This window comes from Pararge aegeria, chromosome Z, assembly GCF_905163445.1.
Source record: "Pararge aegeria chromosome Z, ilParAegt1.1, whole genome shotgun sequence".
Classification (NCBI taxonomy): domain Eukaryota; kingdom Metazoa; phylum Arthropoda; class Insecta; order Lepidoptera; family Nymphalidae; genus Pararge; species Pararge aegeria.
The window spans coordinates 22,316,994-22,330,968 of record NC_053208.1 but is presented as its reverse complement, the minus strand read 5'-3'; the positions used below and the strand labels follow the sequence as shown (position 1 = coordinate 22,330,968).

At 36.4% G+C, this 13,975-nt stretch overlaps 2 long non-coding RNA genes across 3 annotated transcripts; both read left to right on the top strand.

The window, feature by feature from the left end:
- Positions 1–5,782: 5,782 nt before the first annotated feature.
- LOC120636226 lies at positions 5,783–10,019 on the top strand. Its single transcript, XR_005659359.1, has 3 exons — positions 5,783–5,907; positions 8,861–9,002; positions 10,000–10,019. It is a non-coding gene; the product is annotated as an uncharacterized LOC120636226 (long non-coding RNA).
- A 1,343-nt stretch (positions 10,020–11,362) lies between these two features.
- LOC120636224 lies at positions 11,363–13,697 on the top strand. Of its 2 annotated transcripts, XR_005659356.1 has the most exons (6): positions 11,363–11,435; positions 11,614–11,704; positions 12,152–12,243; positions 12,422–12,512; positions 13,069–13,154; positions 13,572–13,697. It is a non-coding gene; the product is annotated as an uncharacterized LOC120636224 (long non-coding RNA). The 2 variants fall into 2 exon arrangements; XR_005659357.1 differs by lacking the exons at positions 13,069–13,154; positions 13,572–13,697 and adding an exon at positions 12,691–12,755.
- Positions 13,698–13,975: the final 278 nt, after the last annotated feature.

Genomic DNA, 13,975 nt, shown 5'->3' with positions numbered 1-13,975 from the left:
AAACTAGTTGGTAATACTATCTATTTACTAAACCATTATACTTATTAATAAGTACTCATTATACTATCGCAAATACATTTTATGTTACTTTCTTTGCCTGAGTGGTTTGATTTATAGCCCTGATTACCTTTTCTAGTCACTAAGATAAATTATTGTTTTTATAAATAATTTAAATTCTACTTCCAAGAATTAAACAAGAACAAGAAAAGCAGAACAATTTTTTGAAGTAAAACTTCTTTAGGCGCGACTAGGGACGTAGGTTTTTTCTAACGGAAGTAACACTTACGTCAGACGTCTGTGTAGTTTCCGCTACTGAAAAATAATAATTTGGATTGGTAGTAAGTATATGACGTCATATAGTTCGAAGACGTTCTTTCAAGTGTCAGTTTATGAGTCTCCTAAAACTTACGATCTGCCGAATCGGTACTTTAAACGGAACCTTACGTCGTTAGACATCACATAAGATTTTTTGAAACTTTAATTTCTCTAGGATTTACTTAAATCACTAGGCATCCGATTAAGGCGACTTCGAGGTTTAGTTAAAACGGGCATAACAACACGTGAAGAAGCGTCTCTTAACGCATTGAAGACTTTTCTTAGCAATAAAATAAAGAACTTAGACAAAAGACTATCAAGGACCTATCACGAAGAACAATACACAAGACTTCCTTCAATAACTGCTACACCCGATATGACGATATTCGGCTCTAAGATTTCATCTGTTTTGTACTTACGTTTTGTTCCAGAAAAGCACACGGAAACCTTTCGTGCAGCAGTTGTATAATAGTAACTACGTAAGTAGTAGGTAGGTAAGTTTCGTATTAACTAGGTATTACGCATACCCGACATACAGAACTCTAAATATCTTGTAGTGTAACTGATGTTTTAATCTACCTTTATTCTGGTATACACGTACCTACCTAGTAACATCATAATTTATTATAAGTTCTATTAAAGTATTGCATTTGATTCGATGGTAGAACATTTTTGAAACGTGACGACATCAAACGAGTCGCTGGGAGCCGATGGAAACAAGCGGCCCAGGACTGTGGATTTTGGAACTTTCTACAAAAGACCAATGTCCAGCAGTGGACTTCAATCGGTTGAAGTGATAATGATGATGATGAAGAGTTAGTATTAGGTTATGTAGAAAAAGCAGTTCGTAAACACAGGCTAAAGCATCAATCTGCATTAGAATCCTGCCATGGCAGCAAAGACACATCATTCGCACCGACGGCACACTAACTTATAAAAAATAACGGCGTGAATTAGCTTTTTACGACGTAAACTACTCTCTCGCTAAAGTGATCCAGTGGTTGAAGCTAATAGTTTGGTTCTTAAAGGAAAAAAATCCAAGTGTATAAATTTTACTTCACCAAATGTTAAACACGTGAAAACCACTGCACTACTTAATAATGAGAAACTGAAACTGAAGGATACGACAGTTTTTCTAAGAATAACGTTAGATTCTTAACTTCAATGGGGCCCTGATGTACCTAAATAATTTATCAAAAAGGCTTGCTTCTGCTGCCTATGCGGTAAAGAAGATACGCCATATGACCGTAGTATGCCATCTATGGAATCAAACTCGGGATCACCTAATAAGAATCTAATACTAGCTTCTCGCTCTCCTTCTGTAAACGTATTCAGTACAACTCAAACGTAACCATAGTCAAAAATACTAACCACTAGTAGCCTATTCATCATAGGTTGACGTATGAACTGAATGGTACTAACGCCAATATATTTCACGCGTCACGTTATGATGAAAAAACTAGTCTACTATTTTAATATTTTTAAATTTATCAATTTATATTTTCAACCAGCGTTTTTAAAATGTAATTACCAATCATATGTATTTTTTATTGTAATCTAAAGACTTTCTTAATGAGTCATTATTTTATGCCTAAACCCAGAAAATTAACCGATTATATTAGCGAGCACGACTTTTATTGATTTTTCTGCTTGGCATCGCCCATTTTGTTTCTAGTCTTCGCTGCGTTTGGTTTGGAGTTTTCTTCATTTTGTTAATTTAATTTTAGTCATAATTGGGCTTATTGGTTATTTCATCTTTTTGTTTTGTAATGTGTGAGGTGTGCTGCAGAAATTATCATTAATAAGGGAAATATACTACAGATACGAAGAATCTCAAGCCGATGTAAGTATTTCATAGTACGCATGCAGTGCAATATATGTATATTTTTATTTTGTATTAATAAAGTACCGACGACAATTTGTTTATTTTACTTTTCTGTGTAAGTCTTGTAAATAATAATGTTTGGCGACTTCTTTTATTTTATTACTCTTTATAAATATGCATATTACTCGTTTTATGTATCTATATCTACATATCTACATAATCTATTAAAACTTTTTTTTAAATATAATCATTGTTAAAACGCCCTTTTTGAGAAGCTTGGCAAATGCAACCTTATCGCACGCATGTGCTGAATTATTTAACTGAATGATTTTTACTGTATTGTTTTAAACTTTTTTATCTTTACCTACTAATGTTATAAAAGCGAAATTTTGTATATTAGTTACTTTATACTCTGTAGACTTCCATGTAGCGGCGTATCGATGTTGTATTTTGGTTATACAATATAGAGCTAGAGTCAGTTTTAGGCATATTTTTGTGGATGAAATTCGATGTTAATATTCTCCATTACATAAAATGCACAAAATATTTTGAATAATACAAGTTTTAATAAATTAAATTTGTATTATTGGAGCAGAGATGATGCACAGTATCTATGAGAGTGCCAACGCTTTTTCACCATTTTTTTATAGTAGGTAATAATAGTCAGACCCAGCAGGTGGGCCGCCTGATGGTAAACGGAGACCATAGCCTAAAAACAGAGCAACACTTCATAGGGCATGCAAGGAGAACGTCCTGCAACACGGCTCCGTGTCCATCGAATTTGAGCCGTCGGTGTAAAGCCTCACGTACCCTGTAATTACACCGGCAACCACGCATTTCAGACCGGAACACAGCATTGCAACAATGCTGCTTAGCGGCAGAAATAAGCATGGCGATAGTAGTTCCCCAGACGAGCTCTGTCACAAAAAGCTTTAGATATTCATACTACTAAAGCCTAATACTGAAGCGGTGCTGTAATTGCAAGAACAACCAAATGTAAGTTGGTAATGCGCCGAGGGATGTAACCGAAATTACAGTCGGTGCAGCTCATGGATCTATCCTAGGTTATCTATGTTATCCAGAATACGTAAACGAAAAATACTGTGCAAAATTCCAATATGCAGACTCAGGAACATAGCACATGCATAAATAGCTGCTAAAAAGCTAAGATCAATATTTAAAATTAATAATGCTTGACCATTTTGCCTTCACGGGCCTCCACGTGTTTAATCTTACAATCGACTATACAGATTGGCTCTGAACTGCATGCGATCCCAGCAAAAAATCGTCTTCAGCAAATTCCATACCACATTGCTCGGAGGAGACGTTGGGGTCCCAAGGTGCTGGAATGGCAGCCCCGCACGCAGCGTTGGTCGACCCCCAACGAGGTGGACAGACGACATTTAACGCGTCGCAGATAGCCGCTGGATCCAAGCGGCACAGAACCGTGGAATTTGGAACTCCCTACCTACCTAAGACCTTTGTCCAGAAGTGGACGTCTATCGGTTGATATGATGACGATAAATTTCCATACATAAAACAAATATAAAATAACAAATGTAGGTACACGCCTTAGGTGAAAGCGTTTTATTATCCATCTATTACATTTTTAGTATACTTATTATTTTTATGGAACAAATAAAAAAATGCAATACAGTATATTGAAAAAAATTCAACTGGACTGAATTGCAACTTTAAATATGATAACTCTCAAATACGATTTCTTTTTAACTTTTTTTTTATTAGTTATGGAGTAGCGCTTGACTACTGTCTCGCCTGATGGAAATTGCAGATGTGGCCTAAGACGGGACGCGCTTGCCTAGAAGATACATATTGACTCTTGAATTAAAGATACCCAAGTTGTAAGATTTAGGAAACACATAACTCGGCAGGGCGTTGCAAATCCCAGCCATGCGTATAAAAAAAAATGCAAATCGCTTTGTGTGAGATTTTTGGGATACTAACAATATAAGGACGTAAGCACGCCCGGTGTCTTACGGTGCCATTGTAAAATGGTGAAGGGGGAACGAGATCGAACAATTCCTGAGTACACTTCTCGAAGTATATCCAAAAAAACACCGACAATCTGGCTACCCTACGACTATGATCGAGATTTTGGAGTTTAGCCAAAAGTGGTGAAACCTCGCCTATAAGTCTCTTGGGACGGCAATCTACAGCATCTAAAGCGGCCAATTGATATTTGGCTGAGCCATCATAAAGCCATTACTACTTCAGTACTCCATGCACAACCGCACCTGAGCCTGATATAGGGTAACCAGTTGGTGGGGCATGAAGTACCGCCTCACATTATTGAGAATACCAATTATTTTTTGGTGGCTGGTGGTTCTTTAGATTCTATGGATCTACCGAAGTTGATGTTAGCAGAGATATCAGCTCTCAGGAGGTCAATTAGGTCAGTGTTCCGTTCGGAAATACCTTGAAAAAGTTGGAGTCAGTCAGAATAGTAAATTTGAACTCCACTAAATTCGCATCACTCCAATCAGAAACTTCTTCAAGGGAGGATTTCAAGCATTGTTTCATTTCACTCTGAGATCTACATCGCGTTACTTCTTGTGCTTGGAGTCGTAACTCTCCGTTACAGTGCTACCATCCCAAGGATTCCAGGCTTTAGCAGATCATTACGGTGCAGAAGAAACAGATATTATGTAATACTCCTAATCCAGCTACAAATAACATTATCACTACTCATAAGCAAAGTTTTAAATTATAATAACAAAATATATGCTTGGGAAATTAACTAGTTATAAGAGTAAAAAAATTGTGTTAAATCCAAATAACCATTATGTAAAATATCGACTACCTTGTACCAAGTTTAATAAAGAGCCTGGCTTTTCGATTAAGGGTCTCAAACACAAAGAAAAAAACTTTGAAAAAAGTTATTAAAAATATCATATTGTAATCGATGTCATAAATTTAAACTGACAGGATTTGAACCTGCGACTCTGGCAGTCGCAGCCTGAGCTACGGCTCTTCAACTACCGATACCGATATTAGTATACCCATTTATATCTGATATTATATCTGGTTCTGATATTATATTCTGATCAATCACTAACAATCCCAGTGCTGGCAACGGGATTGCTTGACGCATTTACTTACCTCTTGGCGGTGTATCTTCACACCATTTGAGCTATAGAATATTAAGTATTTATGCAGTTTCAGGATATTAAGATTATGGTAGGTTTACCTACTTGGAACAAATCAATTTAAAATATCAACATGATGGGGCAGCGGGCTTTCAAAATACGTGGTCACATAGACACGTCTAAAAGAATTTACAATAGTCATATGATAGGGCTGAGCCCCAAAGCGTTGAGTTTTCAAAAAAATATCAACGTAGACTTCACAAGGCAGCCATTCTTAAACATGGATTAGAAAAGCTGGTGTTAATCTGAGCTAAATTAGTGAATTATTGTAAAATAGCGTTTACTAGACAAACCTATCCTAATTTAAAGTGGCATTTACCACGAGATCAAAGGCGTTGGACTTCTGTATTCTTCTTTATACTGTGACTATGCAGAGGACAGAGCGCATGACGAGAGTGGCACTGCAGGGTATTGATTTTCTCTAATAAAGGAGTGGCCTGCGTCCAGTTTGGCTCCAGTCATCGTTTCGTTTGGTTGTGTCTCAGTTATTTAAGGTATATTTTTTAATTCTCTATTTAGGGTTTTTGCGTGTGTGTATAAATGCAAGAGACATTCATTAAGCAGGAAATACTCTTCAAGTGCGGAGAATATAATGTCAACGTAAGTATATTGTAATATTAAATAATATGGTATATAGGTATTTTATATATATTCTTTAGGTTGCCGGTATCTAGTATGTATCTATTAGGCAGACAATGTATTTTACGCTAGATTTATCATCTGTGTTTAGTTACAGTGCATACACCCTTTTTGCTAAGCTCGCCCGGGTAAAGCTAGCATACGCATGCGCAGAATGTACCAATTGGGTATTGGGTGTAGCTTTTAACCAAGGTGACCTGAAAGATATCTGAGATTAAAACTCAAACTTACCTAAAATCTAGCCCCATTATCTTGTCATTATATCATATTTTTCACAACAGGCAAAAAAGTTTGTCACTTTGAAGAATGGTGGTAGAATACCACCAACCCATAACTTTAATTAAAAAGAATTCAGAACTTAATTATTATTAGACATATACAAATTGGTATACTCAAAATAAGCCATAATATTCTTTTTTAACTTTTGGGCAATAGACAGTGCAGTGTATCATTCTCAATCAGTGCGAATAATTTATTAAAATTTGCACTGTGACCACGCCATTTTTTAAGCTCACCCGGGCAAAGCTAGCATACGCATGCGCAGAGTCTAGTCATCATTATTGGTTTTTTCCTTCAACTTTCACATCATATTGGATGGAGCTTTTAAACTTGATGGCCTTAAACATTATTCTGACCATAGAAACTCAAACCTCAACCTTCTTAGTTTGTAATTGAGATAATGCCACTTTGTTTACTCAGGCTACCTGAAATTACGACAACGTTGCGCGGTGCATAATGGTTAGGGAACTCCTAAAGTGACACTTATCAGGGGAAAAAAATATAAATTCGGTTTTTGTAATTCATAAGAAAAAATTTAATAATACAAACACAAAATACCACACCTTGTGGCATGAGACACAGACAATTGGTCAGTTTTTATTGATTCAACCACGAAACCATAATCTTAATTATTATTAGTAATAGTATACGTATACAAATTGGTATTTCAAAATAGACAGCAAAAATAATCTTATTTGCTTGGTTTACCACCTAATAACGCAGCTGCATAACGCATGCGCACACTTATTGATTTGATCATAACAAAGAACGGGCCGTGTTCAGTTGGTGGATCATTCTCGATCTGTGCAAACGTTTTTTGTTCATAGGATATACAAATTGGTATTTAGAAACAGTCAACTAATAGCCATAATATTCTTTATTAACTGGGCTTACCCACCCAATAACAACCACCACCACTTATTGCCTTTGTTCATCGATTGAAACCGTAAACGGGACACAGGACTGATGAACCATTTCCGTTGCAAAGCAGGACAATAAACAGTGCCGTGACTCTCAGTTGGTGGATCATTCTTGATCAGTGCGAACTTTTTCGTTGAGCGACATAATGTTATCTACTTTTTATTAAAAAAAGGTAAGATTCAGCATTTTGACACCCTCTTTGTAAGCTCGCCCGGGCAAAGCTAACATACGCATGCGCAAAGTCTACTCGTCATTAGTTATTTTTTTCTTCAACTTGCCCACCGGTTTTAAACTTGATGATGATTAAACTTGATACTTGAATGGAGCTTTTAAACTTGGTGGCTTTAAAAATATTTCTGACTTTGAAAACTCAAACCGGATCCCCTTATCTTATAATTCAAATTGATAATGCCTCTTTGTTGACTAAAACCACAAGTTTGGTTCGAGTTATATTAATCGGTTTCTACGCGACATCAAACCGGAAAGTATCGCTTACCGCCTTTTTTGAGACGTACCGCCTTTATCGGTAGGGTGCTATCGTGGTAGCATGCCTGCAAACAGACATAATATTCTTTGTTAGCTCGGATGACTCGTCCAATAACGCAGCTGCATAACGCATGCGCACAGTTTTTGATTTGTTCATAACAACCATATCAAAGCAAGTAACCGCTTTTTCGTGGTAAAGCACGACAAGGAACAGTGCAGCGACTCTCACTTGGTGGATCATTCTCCATTAGTCATCATCATGATCAACTCTTTGCCGGCCCACTAAGGGGCACGGGTCTCTTCTCAGAATTAAGATGGTTCAGGCTTAGTCGACCACGCTTGCAAAGTGCGGATTGGTAGACTTCACACACATTTGAGAACGTTATCCTCCTCCTTCCTCAAGATGTTCTTCTTCACCATCAAAGCAAGTGATATTTAAAATGTCTTAAATTGTCACAGCTCTCAATCATTACGAACAGTTTTTGTTGTCCGAAAAGATTTAATCCCCATTCTAAATGGTAAGACTTAGCATTGTGATTGCACCTCTTCTGTAAGCTGACAAAAGAGCAGCAAAGCTATCATACGCATGCGCTGAGCCCACTCATCATTATCGATTCTTTCCTCCGTCTGTCACAGCGTACTAGACGAAGCTGTTATAAATTAAACTTAAACCAAACCCCCTAAAAAAGTTGCATTTTCACTTTGATTACGATAAAAAGATTGTCGGTTGGTAGTGATTTTACCGCGACACTATAATTTCAATTATTATATACAAATTGGTCTTTCAAAGCCGCCAGCAAATAGCCATTACATTATTTGTTCGTTTGTGTTAATAACACAGCTGCATAACGTATGACAACTAATAAACTAATTGATTTATTATTAGAAGCTGCACTAAGAGCGGAGACATGAAATTTCGCAAACGCATTCAATTGTGACGGTTACTTTTACTTACCGCCAAGACTGGCTGTTGCAGGTGAAGATGATTACCGACGAGGAACTCGTCAACGGCTAATTGCACAGACAAAAACATTGAACATGCGTTCAATTTTAACATTTTATTCTAAATGTCTTCATGACATAGCTGTTGCATTCTGGGTTGGCATCCGACGAGGAACTCCTCAACGAATTTGACCACAGACTCAAAATTTTGCATAGGTGTTTAATTCTGATCTTTGATTCATATTGAGAAAAAATCTTGTGGATAAATTCGAAATTCCTTCTTCAGCAGATGCAGATGGTGAGGCCGAGGCTCGATGTTCGTGCTGTCCGCGGAGCAAGTCCGCACGCTTGTGGATATGGCTAAAACTTGAGCTCGATGGTGAAATTCGACGCCGGACGACACAGGCGATCAGCGATAAAGTTATCCGGTAAGAAGAACTCACTACTTTAATAGACAAATACTTATATTTAAATTTATTTTAAAATTCTGTTTAAAAAGCTCATTGCTAATCGGATGCTAATCGTTTCGAATGACATTTGATCGAGCACTCGCCTACCTATCTGTAATACCTGAAGCGTGTTCTTAGATTCACCCGTTTACTAAACCCTCAGTCATCATAGCTCTCCATATTATTTTTTTCGAAGTTTCGTCCTCTGCAAAAAACCATGACTGAAAAAAAAACATACAACATTTCTCAGGAGAGATGATCACTAAATGAATCAGATCAGATCGATCAAAAATTTGTAAAATAATTTACTTCAGTAAAATTTCTACGAAATATTTTGTTCTCTTGTCAGAAAAACTGTTTGAATTTGTAGAAATAATGATAGCTTAGTTACCTGAAGTATCGCAATATAAGAAAATACTGTTTCATGTTTTCAGGGTACGGCACAAACAAGCAGGAAAAGCAGGCACCGTATTTAAACAGATGAGATGAGATGCGATATATGCTGTGTGATGCATACTTAGACCAGGTAAGCAGAATTTTTGCAACTATGCAGTCAGGCGAAGATAGGCCATTTTTTACTTCAGTAAAATTTCTACGAAATATTTTGTTCTCTTGTCAGAAAAACTGTTTGAATTTGTAGAAATAATGATAGCTTAGTTACCTGAAGTATCGCAATATAAGAAAATACTGTTTCATGTTTTCAGGGTACGGCACAAACAAGCAGGAAAAGCAGGCACCGTATTTAAACAGATGAGATGAGATGCAATATATATGCTGTGTGATGCATACTTAGACCAGGTAAGCAGAATTTTTAGAACTATACAGTGAGGCGAAGAAAGGCCATTTTTTACTTCAGTAAAATTTCTACGAAATATTTTGATCTCTTCTCAGAAAAACTGTTTGAATTTGTAGAAATGATGATAGCTTAGTTACCTGAAGTATCGCAATATAAGAAAATACAATTTCATGTTTTCAGGGTATGGCACAAACAAGCGGGAAAGCAGGCACCGCATTTAAACAGATGAGATGAGATGCGACATATGCTGTGTGATGCATACTTAGACCAGGTAAGCAGAATTTTTAGAACTATACAGTCAGGCGGAGATAGGCAATTTTTTACTTCAATAAAATTTCTACGAAATACTTGTTCTCTTCTCGGAAAAACTGTTTGAATTTGTAGAAATAATGATAGCTTGGTTACCTGAAGTATCGCAATATAAGAAAATACTATTTCATGTTTTCAGGGTATGGCACAAACAAGCGCAAAAGCAGGCACCGTATTTAAACAGATGAGATGAGATGCGACATATGCTGTGTGATGCATACTTAGACCAGGTAAGCAGAATTTTTGCAACTATGCAGTCAGGCGAAGATAGGCCATTTTTTACTTCAGTAAAATTTCTACGAAATATTTTGTTCTCTTGTCAGAAAAACTGTTCGAATTTGTAGAAATAATGATAGCTTGGTTACCTGACGTATCGCAATATAAGAAAATACTGTTTCATGTTTTCAGGGTATGGCACAAACAAGCGGGAAAAGCAGGCACCGTATTTAAACAGATGAGATGAGATGCAACATTTGCTGTGTGATGCATACTTAGACCAGGTAAGCAGAATTTTTACAACTATACAGTCAGGCGGAGATAGGCCATTTTTTACTTCAATAAAACTTCTACGAAATATTTTGTTGTCTTCTCGGAAAAACTGTTTGAATTTGTAGAAATAATGATAGCTTGGTTACCTGAAGTATCGCAATATAAGAAAATACTATTTCATGTTTTCAGGGTATGGCACAAACAAGCGCTAAAGCAGGCACCGTATTTAAACAGATGAGATGAGATGCGACATACGCTGTGTGATGCATACTTAGACCAGGTAAGCAGAATTTTTACAACTATGCAGTCAGGCGAAGATAGGCCATTTTTTACTTCAGTAAAATTTCTACGAAATATTTTGTTCTCTTCTCAGAAAAACTGTTTGAATTTGTAGAAATGATGATAGCTTAGTTACCTGAAGTATCGCAATATAAGAAAATACAATTTCATGTTTTCAGGGTATGGCACAAACAAGCGGGAAAGCAGGCACCGCATTTAAACAGATGAGATGAGATGCGACATATGCTGTGTGATGCATACTTAGACCAGGTAAGCAGAATTTTTGCAACTATGCAGTCAGGCGGAGATAGGCAATTTTTTACTTCAATAAAATTTCTATGAAATACTTGTTCTCTTCTCGGAAAAACTGTTTGAATTTGTAGAAATAATGATAGCTTAGTTACCTGAAGTATCGCAATATAAGAAAATACTGTTTCATGTTTTCAGGGTATGGCACAAACAAGCGGGAAAAGCAGGCACCGTATTTAAACAGATGAGATGAGATGCAACATTTGCTGTGTGATGCATACTTAGACCAGGTAAGCAGAATTTTTACAACTATACAGTCAGGCGGAGATAGGCCATTTTTTACTTCAATAAAACTTCTACGAAATATTTTGTTCTCTTCTCGGAAAAACTGTTTGAATTTGTAGAAATAATGATAGCTTCGTTACCTGAAGTATCGCAATATAAGAAAATACTATTTCATGTTTTCAGGGTATGGCACAAACAAGCGCAAAAGCAGGCACCGTATTTAAACAGATGAGATGAGATGCGACATACGCTGTGTGATGCATACTTAGACCAGGTAAGCAGAATTTTTACAACTATGCAGTCAGGCGGAGATAGGCCATTTTTTACTTCAGTAAAATTTCTACGAAATATTTTGTTCTCTTGTCAGAAAAACTGTTTGAATTTGTAGAAATAATGATAGCTTAGTTACCTGAAGTATCGCAATATAAGAAAATACTGTTTCATGTTTTCAGGGTATGGCACAAACAAGCGGGAAAGCAGGCACCGTATTTAAACAGATGAGATGAGATGCGACATTTGCTGTGTGATGCATACTTAGACCAGGTAGGCAGAATTTTTAGAACTATACAGTCAGGCGGAGATAGGCCATTTTTTACATCAGTAAAATTTCTACGAAATATTTTGTTCTCTTGTCAGAAAAACTGTTTAAATTTGTAGAAATAATGATAGCTTAGTTACCTGAAGTATCGCAATATAAGAAAATACTGTTTCATGTTTTCAGGGTATGGCACAAACAAGCGGGAAAAGCAGGCACCGTATTTAAACAGATGAGATGAGATGCAACATTTGCTGTGTGATGCATACTTAGACCAGGTAAGCAGAATTTTTACAACTATACAGTCAGGCGGAGATAGGCCATTTTTTACTTCAATAAAACTTCTACGAAATATTTTGTTCTCTTCTCGGAAAAACTGTTTGAATTTGTAGAAATAATGATAGCTTGGTTACCTGAAGTATCGCAATATAAGAAAATACTATTTCATGTTTTCAGGGTATGGCACAAACAAGCGCAAAAGCAGGCACCGTATTTAAACAGATGAGATGAGATGCGACATATGCTGTGTGATGCATACTTAGACCAGGTAAGCAGAATTTTTGCGACTATGCAGTCAGGCGAAGATAGGCCATTTTTTACTTCAGTAAAATTTCTACGAAATATTTTGTTCTCTTCTCAGAAAAACTGTTTGAATTTGTAGAAATGATGATAGCTTAGTTACCTGAAGTATCGCAATATAAGAAAATACAATTTCATGTTTTCAGGGTATGGCACAAACAAGCGGGAAAAGCAGGCACCGTATTTAAACAGATGACATGAGATGCGACATATTATGCTGTGTGATGCATACTTAGACCAGGTAAGCAGAATTTTTATAACTATACAGTGAGGCGAATAAAGGCCATTGTTTACTTTGGTAATAACTTAAAAGGTTAACGCGGCTAAGTTTGTTGTGGGCTCTTCTTAGACCAGGGCGCGTTTGGAACCCTCGTAGCTTTAGGTTTAAGTTGGCGAACGAAGTTATCACCATCCCCTTACAATTATGTAAACAAACATTTATCGTGATAGGCCTACATGAATAAATAAATTTTAAATTAAAATTTGGTTAAAATAGCTAACAGAAATCTATCTTTTGGTTTTAGATTGGAAAATCTGGGTAAACCACATCACATTCAACAAGCAGCATTTGGCAGCAGGAGCTTTTAAGCAGCTTTTGGCAGTACTCTGGGTACGTAGAAGCTGGATTCAGTAAACATTTATAAAATTTGGCTACATTGTTCTTATTTACATCTTTGCTCTGTTTGCCTTGGCGAAAAATAATAAAGTTATAATCGATGTGTATTTGACCGCGAAAGATGATATTAATTGCGCGATAGATAATTATGTAGTAAAAGTATAAAAGGAGGAGATAATGAGGCTGATGATAAGGAGTTTTTACACGTCAAGTATTCAAAGTACTGGTAGTGTGCGTATTTGAAGAAAATAATAAAAGAAATCAAAGATGACAGTATGTTCTGCCGAGAAAATAGACGCTTGTGAGACGGGCAACATGAAGGAGAGCATCGAAAAATTACAACCAACATTGATATCATCCTCTTAAAATGTGTTCTATTGTCTTCTAAAACGGTTAATGGTTTATTTTCAGTTCTAAAATTCCTACAATACTACTGTTGGGTTAAAAGATGTAACTAGAACAATGGAGCATGTAAGGAAGTTTTGATCCCGGCAGCCAAGAAGCGACACCCCTAAACACCATTTAAGAAGGACAATAATAGACAGGTACAAACTTTAAAATTTATTTTGAGGAAAATATCAATTTTGAATTGGTTTAGTTCAAACCATCTTCATCGTCATCATCATCATCTCAACCATATGAGGCCCACTCCTGAACATAAGTATTTTTAGGGATTTTAACTCGATACGATTTTGTGCAACTTGTTACGCTTTTATGAAAATAGACAAAGATATTTATCTCTTAAAAGATTAGGGGACTTGCTTATCTAGTCCTTGATTTTTCTTTAAGACATGGCTTTTTACATAAAATATAAT